The 16,536-nt window shown below is 45.2% G+C and overlaps 1 protein-coding gene across 3 annotated transcripts in view; it reads left to right on the top strand.

Moving 5' to 3' along the window:
* The first annotated feature begins 884 nt into the window (after positions 1–884).
* Positions 885–16,536, top strand: part of GPD2 (glycerol-3-phosphate dehydrogenase 2) — a 156,288-nt gene continuing 140,636 nt past the window's right edge. For all 3 annotated transcript variants that reach the window (XM_060177915.1, XM_060177916.1, XM_007524302.3), the window contains exon 1: positions 885–1,081. The gene's annotated coding sequence lies outside the window, so the exon portion shown is untranslated. The remainder of the gene's footprint in view (positions 1,082–16,536) is intronic.

Below are 16,536 nucleotides of genomic sequence, written 5' to 3'. Positions count from 1 at the left end.
ATCCGCATCCCTGTAGGCGGCGGCCAGCGAGGAGGCAGGCGGGGAAGCCAGGGAGCCGGGTGCAGGCCTGAGGCTCTTCTCCTGGGCAGGTGGCCAGGGCAGCCGCGGGGGTGGGGTGGTGGGGGTGGGGTGAGCAGAGGCCAGCCGGCACTTCCAACTCCAGGTGTGCCGGCCTCCACAGCTGCTGGCCTGCAGCATGGGGTGGAAGGTCTGCAAGCTCCTGGCCTGCAACATGGAGGTGGAGGGTCTGCAGGCGTGGAGGCTCTGGGCCCGCAGTCTGGATGGTGTAGGGTCTGCAGGCGTGAAGGTGGAGGGTCTGCAGCAGGAGGGTGAAGGGTCTGGAGGCTCTGGGTCTGCAGCATGGGGTGTGGAGTCTACAGCATGGAGGGTCTGTAGGTTCCAGGCCTTCAGGGTGGGGTGCAGGGTCTTCAGGCTCTGGGCCTGCAGCATGGAGGCTCTGCAGTGTGCAGGTTCTGGAGGCTCTAGGCCTGCAACACAGGGTTTAGGGTCTGCAGCGTGGAAGCTGAGGGTCTGCTCCAGCTTGCAGCACGGGGTGCAGGGTCTGCAGGCTCGGGCCTGCAGCCCGGGGTGCAGGCGTGGAGGGTCAGGAGGCTCGGGCCTGCAGGACGCTGTGACGGCGTAGAGGGTCTGGAGGGTCTGGAGGCTGAGGCCTGCAGCCCGGAGTGCAGGGTGTGCAGAGCCGCGGCCTGGCGCTGCCTCTCCACCTCTCCGGGGCCCGGCCTCGTGTTCGTCTCCAGCCGCGCTCATTGGCGGCGCCTCTGACTGCAGCTCCCCGCCCTCTAGCTCCACTTCCGCGTTCCCGCGGTGAGGCTGGGCCCAGTTGGGCCGGGTGGGGGCCAGGAGGAGGGGCCGGCTTGGGAGGAAGTGTGCCGGCTGGCGGGGCGCGCCGGGTCACTGGGCTCCGCGCTGCGCTGTGAGCTCCCGGTCAGGCTCCCGCCCTGGCCACCTTGTCTGCTGCAAGGGTGGCCCCGCGGCTAGGTGGTGGGCCCCCGTCTGTGGGTCTGCGTGTTGGGGCTGAGAGGTGGCGGGCGTCTGGGGAAGCCTCTTCCCGTAACAGAAGGTGGGTGAATTCTTAGTTTAGATGTTTACTTTGATTATGAGTATTATTATCATTTGGGGAGGGGTGGTAAGATGTAACTCATTATCTCCTTAGTGGCAGGACTTTGGGGCGACGGTTGGTATCCGATGGAAAGTTGACTGCAAACTTTTTTGTTGTTGCTTGTGAGGGTCTGTCGATTGCTCAGAGGGATTGCGAAAGAGATTGCTGCTCTTCTTTTTAACTCCAGGGAGGAAAAGATTATACAAGGGGCCGAGGCTGGTTGGAAGATCCAGATTCGTGCAGAGTGACAGTTCTAGAGGGAAAGGAAGGTGTGCTCTGAGAAGCCCACAGTCACCTCCACTCCTCACTTCTGTGAGCAAAAAATAGATTTGCTTTGGCCAGAAGGCAGAACTGGTGAATGAGGCGCTCTGGGCGACTCTGGGCCGCCTTCACTCTGCCCAAGGAGCAGTTCCACTCAGAACCTCCTTTCTGGGGAGTCCCAAGTTGCACATACTCAAGCTCTCAAAAAGACTTAGTGACATGGGACAGTCCCAATGACAGACACATGATAAATATCCTGGGAGACAGCTATAGCTAATAGCCCAGTTGGTCGACTCACATAGACAGGAAGGAAGAGCAACTTACACCACCTATGAATGAAACAGAACGGTTAGAAGTTTCCTTGTTTCAGGATTAAGAAGGGTGAGGTTTCTTCTTGGAGTATGGAGTGTAATGACAACTGCCACACTAAGGCCAAGCATTTGCTGTGCTTAATTTATTTATTTAAATTATCTTTATTTATTGGTGACAGACAGCCAGAAATTGAGAGGGAAGGGGAAGGTAGAGAGGGAGAGAGACAGAGACACCTGCAGCACTGCTTTTCCTCTGCAGGTCCTCACCTGCAGATGGGGTGGAGGGCTTGAACCTGAATCCTTGTGCCTTGTAACATGTGCACTCAGCCAGGTGCACCATCACCTGGCCCCTCTTAGTATACTAACTGGCCACACAACCTGCTGAGACTGCCAGCTCTTTCTGACTGTTGTCTGAATGTCACTGCACACTGGGGACCTTGTCCAAATTGGAGGGTCTCTTGATGTGGCTGTTGAAATCCTCTGTTCTCAGGGCATTTTGTCAGGTTACAATGCTCCTTTGGTTTTCCCCAACGCACTCCTCCAGTGCTGTAGCCGCACCTTGGTGACTAACAAATGAAAGATGGAGTTGTTTTTTTTTTTTTTTGGGGGGTGTTGTCAGGCGGTAGCGCAGCAGGTTAAGCGCACAGGGCGCAAAGCTGCAAGGACCCTTGTAAGGATCCCGGTTCCAGCCTCTGCTCCTTACCTAAAGGGGGGTCGCTTCACAAGCGGTGAAGCAGGTCTGCATGTGTCTGTCTTTCTCTTGATTTCTGTCTGTCCTATCCAACAGCAACATCAGCGGCAACAATAACGACAATAACGAGGGCAACAAAATGGGAAAATATGGCCTCCAGGAGCAGTGGATTCATAGGGCAGGCACCAAGCCCCAGTGATAACCCTGGAGGCAAAAAAAAAAAAAAGATCGAGTTTTGGGATTGGAGAAGTACCTTGGTGGTCAGGCTCCACTCTGATATCCTACAGAGAGCCATATTCCTGTCAGTTGTTGTCTTTCATCATGCCCTTCTCTCAGGTCAGCCAATAGACATCTCCCCAGTTTAGTTTTCTGTTAACTTTTTGACATCATTGAGATATCACTGATGTTTGGAAAGACTTTCTTGTTATGCAGAGATCATTTTGCTGGGTGACTACAACTCTGAAATCCTATGACTAGGTTATATCTCTTTTCTGTACTGTAAGCTCTATGGGAGGACTTGGTTGGCTCACAAATGTTCTGTTTCTATTTTGTGGAGCTGGAGCCCTGAGCTTGCATGATTTCTCTGGTCTAGTTTGCTTTCTTGTTCAGATGGAGAGACAGTGAGGGAGAGACAGTCCACTATGGAATGTGCTCCCTCAAGGCAGCACCACCCATGCAGTGCTGGGCCCCCTAACAGGGCAAGCTCAGCCCACAGAGCTGTCTCTCTGGCCCTAACTCTGTTGGGCATTACTTACCCTGCTCCATACTATGGTCTATATACATAATCATTGTTTTGCCTGAGACCCGCCCTGCCTGCAGGGTATTGGTTTATCCCATTGGTTAGAACCTTCCCAACAGCTGCTGTGGAAGCTTTCTACGTTTTGTGCTCTTTTCTTTTCTCCACCCCCTCTCCTAGCCATTTCCTTTTCCCACTTACCACTTCTGGTTAAAGAGCTAAAAGAGATGTATAAGAAGCTGTTGTCTCTGATCAATAAAGGCATTGCATTGCATTCCGCTCAGCCACGAGTTCCTGGTCTGTTCTCTCTCAGGCGATGCTAGCCCAGCATAACTCAAAACATTTTATATTTACATGCTTAGCTGGTGACTTGCTTGAAATAAGCACTCCAAAATATATTTTCCTGGGGGACAGGTGGTAATGCAGCAGGTTAAGCGCACGTGGCGCAAAGCGCAAGGACCGGTATAAGGACCCGGGTTAAAGCCCCCGGCTCCCCACCTGCAGGGGAGTCACTTCACAGGTGGTGAATCAGGTCTGCAGGTGTCTTTCTCTCCCCCTCTCTGTCTTCCCCTCCTCTCTCCATTTCTCTCTGTCCTATCCAACAACAACGACAACAATAATATTAACAACAATGATAGACAACAAGGGCAACAAAAGGGGGGGAAATGACCTCCAGGAGCAGTGGATTTGTAGTGCAGGCACTGAGCCCCAGCAATAACCCTGGAGGCAATATATATATATATATATATATATATATATATATATATATATATATATATATATATATTTTCCTATTGAATGACTGTACCATGGGCCAAACTAACTGAGTCTAAACAGTGTCTGAGAAAGCTAAGGCCTTTATTCTTTGGCACCCTGCTGAAACTCACTGAGCTTCCATTGTCTCATGTGGACAGCATTGTCTAGAATACGGAGAAGCCCTCACACTGGACCTGCCATATGGTAGACTTCAGAATATTTGCTTCCTTCCTACATTCCCTCCCCTCCCAATTATTATATTTAGAAAGGGAGATTTTGGTTAAGAATAGATACTTGTGCAAGTTAGCTTTTGAATATTGTGTATGAACTATCTAATCTTTTCCCTCTTAAAAATATTAGTATGTGTGTGTGTGTGTGGGGGGAGTGGGCAGCCAGGCAGAGGCACACCTGGTTGAGTGCACATGTTACAGTGCACAAAGGACCAGGAGTTCGAACTCCTGGTCCCCACCTGCAGAAGCAGTGAGCAGTGTTGCAGGTCTCTCTCTTTATCTTTCTCTCTTTTTCTCTATTCTTCTCCCCTCTCAATTTCTCTCCTATCAAATAAAATAAATACAGTTTAAAAAAAAATCTGTGTGATGGAGGGCAAAAGAGGACTAGTTGTAGACATGGTTGACTTCAGTGAAATCTTTAGACGTGGGCAACATTATATCCATGTGTTAAAGGCAAAGTATGATCTTCTTCTAGCGTTTGCCCTTCTTCCGTAGCCAGTCAACAGTGTCAGGTTGAGCCTGATGTAAAGTTTCGAGGCCTCCTTTGAATCTGGAGAGGTGGCAGTCGTTGACTATGTGGGTCATAGTCTGTCTGTAGCCGCAGGGGCGTGCTTCAGAGCTTTGTTGATCAGGTAATGTAAACTGTGAGACACTTAGAGTCAGCATCAGTTTCCACATGAGCTGCTACCCTCAGAGGTAGAATGCTGCTATTAACAGCCGTGCTTGAGGAAGGGAGATACTATTGTGGACAGTTCTGTGGTGAGGAGAATGTCACATTAGCAACAGAGAGACTTACAGTTTCCTGCCGATTCCAGCAAAAGAAGATCAACTTAGTTATCCAAGTGTTTGCTGTTTCATACTTAACTGGATTAAAAGGCTAGCATAATCATAGCCACAGTCTTCCAAAATGAGATTTATGGGGAAGTATATTAGAGACCTGTGATAAAAATGCTATGCAAACTAAGTCAAACTTTTCACTATGCCTGAAATTTTAAAAGTGGAGTGAAAATTTTAGATTTTTTTTTTTTTGCCAATTTTAACACAGTTGCTTAAAAATGTGTCAGGTAACTTACCCATTTAATCTGTCCAGTTGTGTACAGTGGGACATATAATATGTATTTCCTTTATTGGGGGGATTAATGGCTTACAGTCAACAGTAAATACAATGTGTAACATGTCTCAGTTTTCCATATAATGCTCTAACCCCTCTGCCATCATGTTCCAGGACCTGAACCCCACCCCCAGTCCTTAACTTTGGTGCAATAAACCAAACCCAGTCCAAGTTCTGTTTTTGTGTTTCCCCTTCTGTTCTTATTTCTCAGTTCTCTCTATGAGTAGGATCATCCAGTCCAGTTATATAGAATGGGATATATTTTTCTTCTCCCTCCTTATTCCTCCCCCCTTTCTCTTTTTGTTTTGTTTTGTTCTTTCTGGGGCTGGACTGCTCCAGGCCAATGTGTTTAGATAGAAAGACAGAGACAAAGACTTAAGAGGCAGACAAGGACACCCCAAGACAGAAGCTTCTGCACTGTGGTGGGGGCTAGGCTTGAACCTGGGCCATGCCCAACGGAGAGCAAGGGAGCTGCCTTGCCAACCTGGGATATATTTTTCACCTAATATTTTGGGAGAAAATGGTCTGTCATTGGATTTGGGGCTCAATTGGCTATGTTGTAATTATTATCTTGGCATAAGTGATTCCATCTTGGGCCTTTTTATTTTTAGATTTGAATATAGGGAATAGAGTCCAGGGCTTCACACATGCAGAGTAAGTTTCCCACCACTGAGCTACAGCCTTGGCTCCTGCTTGATTTTATTTTATTTATTTATTTGCATACTTATTCATGTTGGACACTACCAACATACTTAGCTATATTAGGACTCACCACCTTTGACATAAGAAGAATACCTACTGGGTCATGATCAAGAAGTAGCCAGCTGAGTACAGGCACAATTTCGTTTTTTTTTCTTTCATTTATTTATTCAAAAAAGGAGACATTAACAAAACTGTAGGATAGGAGGGGTACAACCCCACACAATTCCCACCACCAGATCTTTATATCTCATCCCCTCCCCTGATAGCTTTCCTATTCTTTAACCCTCTGGGAGTATGGACCCAAGGTCATTGTGGGATGCAGAAGGTGGAAGGTCTGGCTTCTGTAATTGCTTCCCTGTTGAACATGGGCATTGACTGGTTGATCCATACTCCCAGTCCAGGCACAATTTCTTACTTTAGAACTCCTGAAGTGATGGAAAAATATCTGCAGGAGGAAGAGAAGATCAGATTCAACTTCAAATATTTAATTTATTTACTTGTTTTGGATAGAAACCTAGAAATTGAGAGGGAATTTGAAGTAGAGAGGGAGAAACATTTACAATGTTGCTTCATCACTTGTGAAATTTCTGCCCCTTCAGGTGGGGGCTGGGGGCTTGAACCTGGGTCCTTGTGCATGCTCCATTCAGATTCAGCTTGTTATTATTAAAAAAATATATTTAACTTTAAAAAAATTCTTTAAAAATATATTATTTATTTATTTGTTTTTGGGTAGACACAGAAATTAAGAGGGAAGGGGCAGAAGGAGAAGGAGGGAGAGGCAGAGACACCAGCAGCCCTGCTTCTCTGCTTTGGAAGCTTTCCACCTGCAGTTGGGGGCTGGGAACTCAAATCTGGGTTCTTGTGCACTGTACCATGTGTGCTCTACTGGGTATGTCACCACCTGGCCCTCAGATTCAACTTCTAATGTGAAAACCTAGGGGTAAGTTGGTTGCAAATGGGAAACTCTTTGGTTTTACAAGAGACTTTTTTCCTGTAGTATCTGATCAGAGAATAGCTCTGGGGATTAAAAAAAACTTTTTTTTCTTTCTGTTTTAGTAAGGACATAGTTGTTTGCAGGACTTGTTATACAGGTATTGTCTTGGGAACTTACAAACAAAACAAAGCAGGAAGATCTGGCGGGCTGACGACCTGAGCATGTTTAGATGAGATTGTGTTGGAGCTTGTCCAGGAATGTAATTTTGTGTCTTGGCATGAATGCGACTATATTTTCCCTTCTGAATTTTACTTTATTATTATTTTTTTCTTTCAGGGTTTAGTCTCTTGTTAGAGGTTCTTACTGCATAAGTATTTCTTCCTTTATCATATATTCCTGTATCCACTATTTCAGTTGAAAGTTTAAGCTTGGCTCTTTCAAAAATCAGACTTCTGATTTATGTGTGAGGCACAATCCAGCTTGTGGGTTAGATAAGATCTTGTCTTTATTCAGTAAACTTAGTGAAACACTCATTAATAGAAAATGGCTCCTTCCCAGTTAAGAATTTGCCACCAAGGACATGGATTAACACACCTTTAAAACATTATTAGGGGGGCATATTTTAATTATTCAGGCAAAGTGGAATCATTACTAATGTGCTTTATTTTGCAGTGGTGAGGGAGTGTGAAATGTGGATAATTTTTCAAACAATGCTAAACTTAGATTCTTTAATTTCTTGACATAGTGATGTTTGTTCTGTGGAATCTCATCTGTCAAAGTTCTACTAAAAGGGGGAAAGAAAACCTCACCAATTACAGAGAGACTGTTTTGAAAATAAAATTCTAGAAGCTGCTATTATTAAAGGACTACGAGTGATGTTTAGAAACTTTTATTTACTTATTTACCTAATAGCCACCTGTGACTAAGGACTGTTGACTGTAGAAAAAACTTTATATATGAAGTCAACATTTTAGGGAGTTTGAGGTTATGCTTTATTTCACACTATTTCAATACAACACAATACATTTTGAGGTATATTTGGAAAGGGTTGAAAATAGCAGCTGGTGGAAGTAGGATCTCAAATCATTTTCCTTTTGTTAAATTTGAATAAAGAGAATACTTCTGCTGGGGATATAGCTCAGTGGCAGTGCATACACCTCTGGAGGAGACTCTAGATGGGTCCCCAGCACCCATAGTAGTAAACACTGAGAAAGGACACTTTCTCTCCCGGATGAATTGTATTAGATCACAGCCTGCTCCAGCATGGTGAGTACAGTTCTGCCTGATTGGATCAAATCCTAGAGATTTCTAATTCTGTCAGTATGTTCCTTTAGATCTAGTCAAACTGGACTTGTCAAGTTCAGAGCTGCCTTTCGCATTTTGTCTACGAGTAGTAGACACATCAGAAGGAGGATTCATTTTTGTCCCCGCAGGGGTTTGCCCCTCCAGAACTTTTAGTTATTTTTTTTTTTAACATTTTTTAAAGTTATTTTATACATTTATTTTCTCTTTTGTTGCCCTTGTTGCTTTATTTTATTGTTGTTGTAGTTGTTATTGTTGTTGTTATTGATGTCATCGTCCTTGGATAGGACAGAGAGAAATGAAGAGAGGAGGGGAAGACAGAGGGGGAGAGAAAGATAGACACCTATAGATCTGCTTCTCTGCCTGTGAAGCGACACCCCTGCAAGTGGGGAGCCAGGGGTTTGAACCAGGATCCTTACACCAGTCCTTGCCTTTCGCACCACATACGCTTAACCCGCTGCACTACCTCCCAGCTCCCCTATTTAGTTATTTTTAATATTTATTTATTTATTGGATAAGGAGAGAGAGAAATTGAGGGAGAGGAGATAGACAGAGATAGGAGACAGATAGAGTGACACCTGCAGCCCTGCTTTCACCACTTGTGAAGCTTCCCCCCTGCAGGTGGGGACCAGGAGCTTGAACCGAGGTCCTTGAGCATTGTAACATGTGTGCGCTCAACCAGAAACACCACCATGCTGCCCCTCCTCCTTTTTCACATATATGTATGAGAGGCAGAGGGGAAGAGACTGCAGCACTAAAGTTCCCTTCACTATAGTGGGGGCTGTTTTCCAACCTGGGATGAATGCATTAAATAAAATAGTCTAGTGGTGAGGCTGTGGCACACCTGGTTGAGCGCTCATATTTCAGTGTGCAAGGACCTGGGTTCAAGCCCCTGGCCTCCACCTCCAGGGGGGAAGCTTCACGAATGGTGAATTAGGGCTGCAGGTGTCTCTCTCCGTCCCTTTCTCCTCTGACCCTCTCAACTTTACTCTGTCTTTATCCAAAATAAATAAAAATCTTAAAGCTTTATAAAAGTTTTTATTTCCTTATATAGAGGGAGAAGAGAAGGAGAGAACCACAGCATCACTCTGGTGCCTGTGACGTGCTGCCAGGGCTTAAACTTGGGACCTGGTGCTTGAAAGTCCAGCACTTAGTCTACTGTACACCCCCATCCCGCTACAGGAAGGTTAGGCCTGCATCAGGGTAGTATTTTTTGACTTCTGTCTATGAGTGACATCATCTCATCTTTATTCTTCTGTTTCTGACTTATCTCACTTAACAGGATTCCTTCAAGCTCCATCCAAGATGCAGTGAAGAAGGTGAATTCACCATTTTTAACAGTTGAGTGTATTCCATTTGTGTATCTAGACCACAACTCACTCAGCCACTCATCTGTTGTTGGACACCTGTGTTGCTTCCAGGTTTTGGCTATTACAGATTGTCCTGCTATAAACATAGGTGTACACAGATCTTTTGGATGGGTGTGTTGGGTTCCTTAGGATATATCCCCAGGAGAGGAATTGCAGGATCATAGGGTAGGTCCATTTCTAGCCTTCTGAGACTTCTCCAGACTGCTCTCCAACAGAGGTTGGACCAATTTACACTCCCACCAGCAGTGCAGGAGGGTTCTTTGTCCCCACAACTTCCCCAGCATTTATTGTATGACATTCTCACAGGAGTGAAATGCTATCCCATTTTTTATTTGCATTTCTCTGACAATCAAAGACTTGGAACATTTTTCATATGTTTCTTAGTCTTTTGGATCTCTTCTGTGGTGAATATTCTGTCCATATCCACTCCCCATTTTTGGATGGGGTCATTTGTTTTCTTGTTGTTGAGTTTGGCAAGCTTTTTATGTATTTTGGTTATTAAACTCTTGTCTGATGTATGGCATGTAATGATCTCCCATTCTGTAAGCGGTCTCTTTGTTTGGGTAGTGGTTTCTTTTGCTGTGCAGAAGCTTTTTAATTTGATGTAATCCCATTGATTTATTTTTGTTTTAGTCTTCTTTATAACTGGATTCTTATTATTGAAAATGCCTTTAAAATTTAGATGGAAAAGAGTTCTGCCAATATTTTCCTCTAAGTATCTGATAGTTTCTAGTCTAACATCCAAGTCCTTGATCCACTTGGAATTTACTTTTGTATTTGGTGAAATATAGTGGTTCAGTTTCATTCTTCTGCATATTTCAACCTATTTTTTCCAACACCATTTGTTGAAGAGACTCATCTTTCTCCACTTAATAGTCAGGGCACCGTTGTCAAAGATCGGATGTCCATAGATGTGGGGGTTTACTTCTGGTTTACTTCTCAATTCTATTCCACTAGTCAGTGTGTCTATTTATGTTCTAGTACCAAGCAGTTTGATTACAGTGGCCTTATAATACAATCTGAGATCTGAGAGTGTGATGCCTCCAGTTCTGTTCTTTCTTCTCAAGACTGTTTTGGCAATTCTAGGTCTTTTCTGGTTCCAGATAAACATTTGTAGCATTTGTTCTATTCTCCTAAAAAATGGGATCTTGATGGGGATAGCATTAAATCTGTGTATGACTCTGGGTAGTATATTCATTTTAATGATGTTAATTCTTCCAGCTTATGAACATGGAATATCTTTCCACTTCTTTGTGTCTTTTTCAATTTCCTTGAATAATGACTCATAATTTTCAGTATACAATTCTTTCACTTCTTTAGTTAGGTTTATTCCTAGATATTTTATTGTTTCTGTTGATATAGTAAAAGGAATTTATTTCTGGATTTCTTCTTAGTTCAACCCCAATTTCTATTGTTAGTAATAAATAGGAAAGATACATTATTTATTGAGTGCCACCATCTTCCACATTTTGTGCTTTCTGTTTGATCTCTCAGCAAAGCCCTGTTACACCACTGAGGAAGAAGAAGGCCAAAATCCAAGGGACTCACACAAATCCAGTTATTTTTCTGGCCTGGCAGAAACTCCATTGGAAACTGAGCAAAGGAATAGTAGACTTCCGGGAAGATAGCACCAGCAGTGCTGAATCAAACTATTTTTCTTTCTTACTCTTTTTTTTTAAATGAAATTCCTTTGTTTAAACTTAAAAAAATTATTATTGGATAGAAACAGAGAGAAATTGAGAGGGGAGAGGGAGACAAAGAGGGAGACACAGCACTTGCAGCTCTGCACCACCTGCAGCTCTGCTTTACCACTTGTGAAGCTATCCCCCTGCAGGTGGGCCCAGGGGCTTGAACCTGGGTCCTTATGCACTGTAATGTCTGCACTTAACCAGGTGCTACCATCTGGCCCCTCCCTTCCTCCCTCCCTTCCTCCATTCTTTCCTTCCTTCCTTCCTTCCTTCCTTCCTTCCTGCTTTCTACCCCTCCTCTCTTTTTCTCTTTTTCAATTTTTTATTACTGATTTAATAATGATTGAGTCAAACCTTCATGACTGAGCTCCTAGGGGGCCCAGGTTCAATCTCCAGTACTATGTAAGTCAGCCCAGGCATAAAGCAGTTTTCTGGATAAAAATCAAACAAACAACAACAAAACAAAAGCAATGTGAACATACTTTGCATAACCAGTAGAACTCTGGACTTGTACACCTGAGTTCCTGCATTTGGTCCTGCTATCACATATTCCAGAGTGCTGCTTGACCCTCTCTCTCTCCTCATATCCTTGTCTTATGAAACAAATAACATGAACTCTTTTAGAAAATCAATAACACACTGACAAGTCTGCAATGTTGTTCCTGTGTTTTGCTACTTGGGGCTCGACAAAGGCATCTCCGTGAACTTGAACTTTACCACTTCCCCTTCCCAAGGCTTCATTCACCTGGATTAACAACTTCTGCCAGTGATGCGATCTTATCCAGGCACTGAATGCCCGGCGTTCATTGTCAGCCTCTGAGAAAAATCCTTTTGACGGGCTTCCGGGAACGGGTGGCACAGTCTCTTCGGTCTGAGTGGGTTTGTGAACAGGCTGCACGTGGTCTCCCTTTGCTTTTCCTAGTCTGGGTTGTGAGGGTTGCTGGGCAAAGGGGCACAGCCCTTACTGCAGGAATGGACATTCCTCCTCACCAAGTGTTCACAGGAGGCTGCCTTTTCTGTTTCTGCTATCTTGCTTCCCTCCCCCCACACTTAAAACCATTTATTTTCCTTACTACATTTCACGGAGTCACAGGAAGCAGAGAGGAGAGGCGGCGGCTGGCTTATCGGGGTGATCTGTCTAGAGGTCTGATGCTCTGCTGGCTGAGCTACTTCCCTAGCCAGTGCCTGCTTCTTAACTCTTTTCTTCCTCCCTCCCATCGTCCCTCCCTCCCTTCCTTCCTTCCTTCCTTCCTTCCTTCCTTCCTTCCTTCCTTCCTTTCTTCCTTTCTCCCTCTCCCTCCCACCCTCCCTTCTTTTTCCCTTTCCTTCCTTCTTTCTGTTCTTTCTTTTTTAAAGATCTTATTTATTAATGAGAGAGCTAAATTTCTTCTTGATTGAACACACATATTATAACATGCAAGGACTCAGGTTCAAGCCCCTGCTCCCCACCTGTAGGGGGAAAGTTTCATGAGTGGTAAAGCAGTGCTGCCAAGTCCTTCTCTCTCTCCTCCCTCCCTTTCTATCTCTTCCTTCTCTCTCATTTCTATCTAATAAATAATAATAATTAAATTATTATTAGTTAATTTATTTTTACCAGAGCACTTTTGGAGCCTCAGGCATGAGAGTATCTTTGAATAACCATTATGCCCATAACTAAATTATTAAAAAAATAAATTTCTTTTGACAAAAGACTGTACCTTACATTCTATGGAGTTAGATTGTGTTGGGAAGAGGGGCACTCTGGGAAACTATAAGCTCTGGGTACATGCTCCTTTGTCTTCCTCACCCCCTCAGGAGCCAGCTTCCCCTCCCAGTTCTTCCCCTTCCCCTTCCTGTGAGAGCACCTGTTGCAGGCAGACTGGACTGTGGTGGGTGGAGGAAGGCAGGTCGGAGGGGAGATTCCACCCAAAAGCCTTGGTTGCCAACTGAGAAACTTTCCTTGTGTGGCCAGGGGTTGTGTTGAAGATAGGAAGTCAGCAGACTGGGGCTCTGGAGACAGAGTCGGCTTTGTAGGGAAGGAGAAGACGCCCATTACCCTCTGGGCTTCATAAAATCAGAACAAGACATTTACTTTCTTTCTTTAATTTTTTTATTATCTTTATTCATTATTGGATAGAGACAGAGCGACACTGGAGGGGATGATAGAGAGGGAGAAAGACAGAGAGACACCTGCAGCCCTACTTCACCACTTGCAAGGCTTTCCCCCTGCAGGTGGGGACCAGGGGCTTGAACCCGGGTCTCACCACATTGTAACATGTGTGCTCAAGCAGGTGCACTGCTACCCAGCCCCAAGCTGACATTTTGCTAGGTGAAGTGAAAGCTCTGGATTTGCAGGCATTGATTGAACTCAGCTGCAAACATGTCAGGAACGTGCTGGGGAGTCCTTTCTAAACCTCGTGGGGATGAGGCTGCTGGGCACATCTTCTGCTGTGTTGATGATGGGGTGACTGTTTGGAGGGAGAAGATAGGAGTAAAGGCAGGGCCTGCTGTTGGAGATTTCCAACATGAACTGAAATTGAGGCCAGCAGTGTGTGTGTTTTCTCTAGGCTCCCCTTTTTAAGTGTTTAAGTGGAGGTGTGAAATGGGCAGGTAGGTATAAGGTTTCCTTACAACAAGTGGAAGGTTTCCAAGGCTGAGTCAGAGCAGGAAGAAAGGAACAAGGGGGCTAAGGGTGCTTTCATGGGAGAGAGCAGATTCCAGCCATGGGAGTTGTCTCTGAGATGAACTGAAGGTTCTGAGGGGGCCCAGAACTGCAGGTTCTGTCGATTTGAAAGCCAGGTGCTACCAAGAGGAAGTTGGAGTTCAAGGACCAGAGGAGAGAACTGGAAAGAGAGAAGGTGATCTTAGGGCAAGTTGGCGGTGGTACACCTGGTTGAGCACACATGTTGCAGTGCACAAGGACCCTGGTTCGAGACCCCGGTCCCCACCTGCAGGGAGAAAGCTCCAGTGGTGAAGCAGGGCAGCAGGTGACTCTCTGTGTCACTGTCCCTCTCTGTCTCCCCCTTCCCTCTCAATTTCTGACTATCTCTGTCTAATAAATAAATATTAAAAGGGAGAGAGAGAGAGAGAGAGAGAGAGAGAGAAATATTGGTCTCAGCATGAGCTATTTGATGCTGGAATTTCAGAGCTGGTGTAAGTAATCATGATGCTAGAGTTAATTATAGGTTCTGTGAGATTGGGTGAGATTGGGTGACTGAGAAGGGGGTCAAAGAAAGGTCCATGAGCTTCCATGTAGAAACAAGAGACATCACTGGGACTGATGCACATTTGGTGAGAGAAATAGCCAGACGCTCAGGCTTTCAGGCTATGTGGAGAACTGGCAGTAAGAGATTAGACAACTTCGAGACAGATAATGGGCTAAAATGTAATGACACAAACTTTGAACTAGGTGAGACTTCTGAGTTCGGGAGGAGGAGAAACTGGCCGTGAATGGAAAAAGCTGATCCATTATGGTCTGGGAGGTGGCACTGTGGAGAAAGCACTGGACTCTCATGCATGAGGTTCCAAGTTCAATCCCGGCAGCACATGTAGCAGAGTAATGTCTGGTTCTTTCTCTCTCTCCTCTTGTCTTTTTCATTGATCAACAAATAAAATCTTTTTTTTTTTATTCTTAAACAGTTGACCCATTTAGGGAATCTTGGGGTTATGGATATGAGTGCACTCTAGGTACGTACAATGAGGAGGAGGGGGCCGGGTGGTGGTGCACCTGGTTGAGTGAATGTGTTACAATGCTCAAGGAGCCGGAGTCAAGCCGCTGGTCCCCACCTGCGTGAGGAAAGCTTCATGAGTGGTGAAGCAGGGCTACAGGTTCCTTCCTTCCTTTCTCTCTCTCTCTCTCTCTTTCTCTCTCCTGCCCCTTTTTCTCAATTTTTATCTCCAATAAACAAATAAAGATAATAACAATAAAAATAAGGAGATAGGAGCCTCACATACAAGCTTTTAATTTTTTATTTTAATTTTACCAGAGCACTGCTCAGCTCTGTTTTATGGTGGTGCAGGGGGTTGAACCTGAGACCTTGGAGCCTCAGGCATGAGACTCTATTGCAAAAGTACGATGCTATCTCCCCTACCCGTATGCAAGCTTCTGTTCTGGATTGGCTGCTGGGGAGCATTTGTGAAGCAGTGTACTGATTTCTTAATCACTTGATCATGGGAAGGTCCTAGGAGGAGGCTAGCTCTCAACTACTTCAGAGAGCTTTCTGATACCGTAGGAACTGGTACAGTCGTTGCTATTTAACCTGCTGAGGATGGGCTAGAGAGATAACTCACTATCTCTTGCTGTGTGCATGGAGCAGGTTAACCTGGACACCAGACAAATGCTAAGGTTCAAGGAAAGTTCCTGTGTCCCTTCTCCTCTCTCTGATTTTTTGAGTAGACAAATTGTCTCAGGAGTAGTGAAATCACATATTTGTCCAGGGCCTAACCCACAAAACACAAGAACAGTGAAACCTTGACTAAATATTAGACTTAAATGTGCATGTAGAAATAAGATGCCATCTGGGGTCCGGGAGGTGGCACAGTGGATAGAACAGTGCACTCTCAAGCCTGAGGTCCTGAGTTCAATTCGTGGTAACACATGTACCCCCAACAACATATGTCTGGTTCTTTCTCTTTCTCTTATCTTTCTTAACAATCAATAAATAGAATCTTAAAAAAAAAGAAAAAAGATGCCATCTATTAGATCCTGGGACAACACCCAACATCAGGGTTTAGCTTAATCTGATTTAATGTGTTCTCAGTGTCTTGCTCGGTGAAAGGCACAGTCTGAGAAGAGGATATGATAGAATTTGATAAGGATAGAATTTGACTCTCAGAGGCAGGATGGCAAGCCAGCACTTTTGGAGGCTGGGAGGTGGGTAGAATGAGGAATGTGATGGATTGAACTGGTGATGGTCCAGGCCAAGGCAGGGCATGCTAGGGGCAGGCTGGAGAAGGTCCTGGGGAATGCTGGGGGGACTGGGTATTCCTGGTAAGTAGGTAGCCAGCTGAGAGCAAAAGCCTCCCTGGAGTATCCTGACAATCCTACACCCAACACATGCACATGCGAGAGAGAACAGAGGAGGGGTGGAGAGAAGGAGAGACACACACACAGAGATATATAGATAGAGACAGAGGGAGAGGGACAGAGAGGAGGGAGAGATACACACAGTGATAGAGAAAGACAGAGGAGAAAGGAGGGAGAGACACACAGAGAGATACACAGAGATAGAGACAGAGAGAGGAGGGAGAGAGACACACAGAGAGATAGAGAGCGAGGGAGAGAGAGACAGAGAGAGACTGAGACCACAGCTCCTATGCGGCAGGGGCCAGGTTCAAATGTAGTC

This window comes from Erinaceus europaeus, chromosome 18, assembly GCF_950295315.1.
Source record: "Erinaceus europaeus chromosome 18, mEriEur2.1, whole genome shotgun sequence".
NCBI classification, from domain to species: domain Eukaryota; kingdom Metazoa; phylum Chordata; class Mammalia; order Eulipotyphla; family Erinaceidae; genus Erinaceus; species Erinaceus europaeus.
The sequence above is the reverse complement of the archived record's forward strand: the minus strand, read 5'-3'. Positions and strand labels throughout refer to the sequence as shown.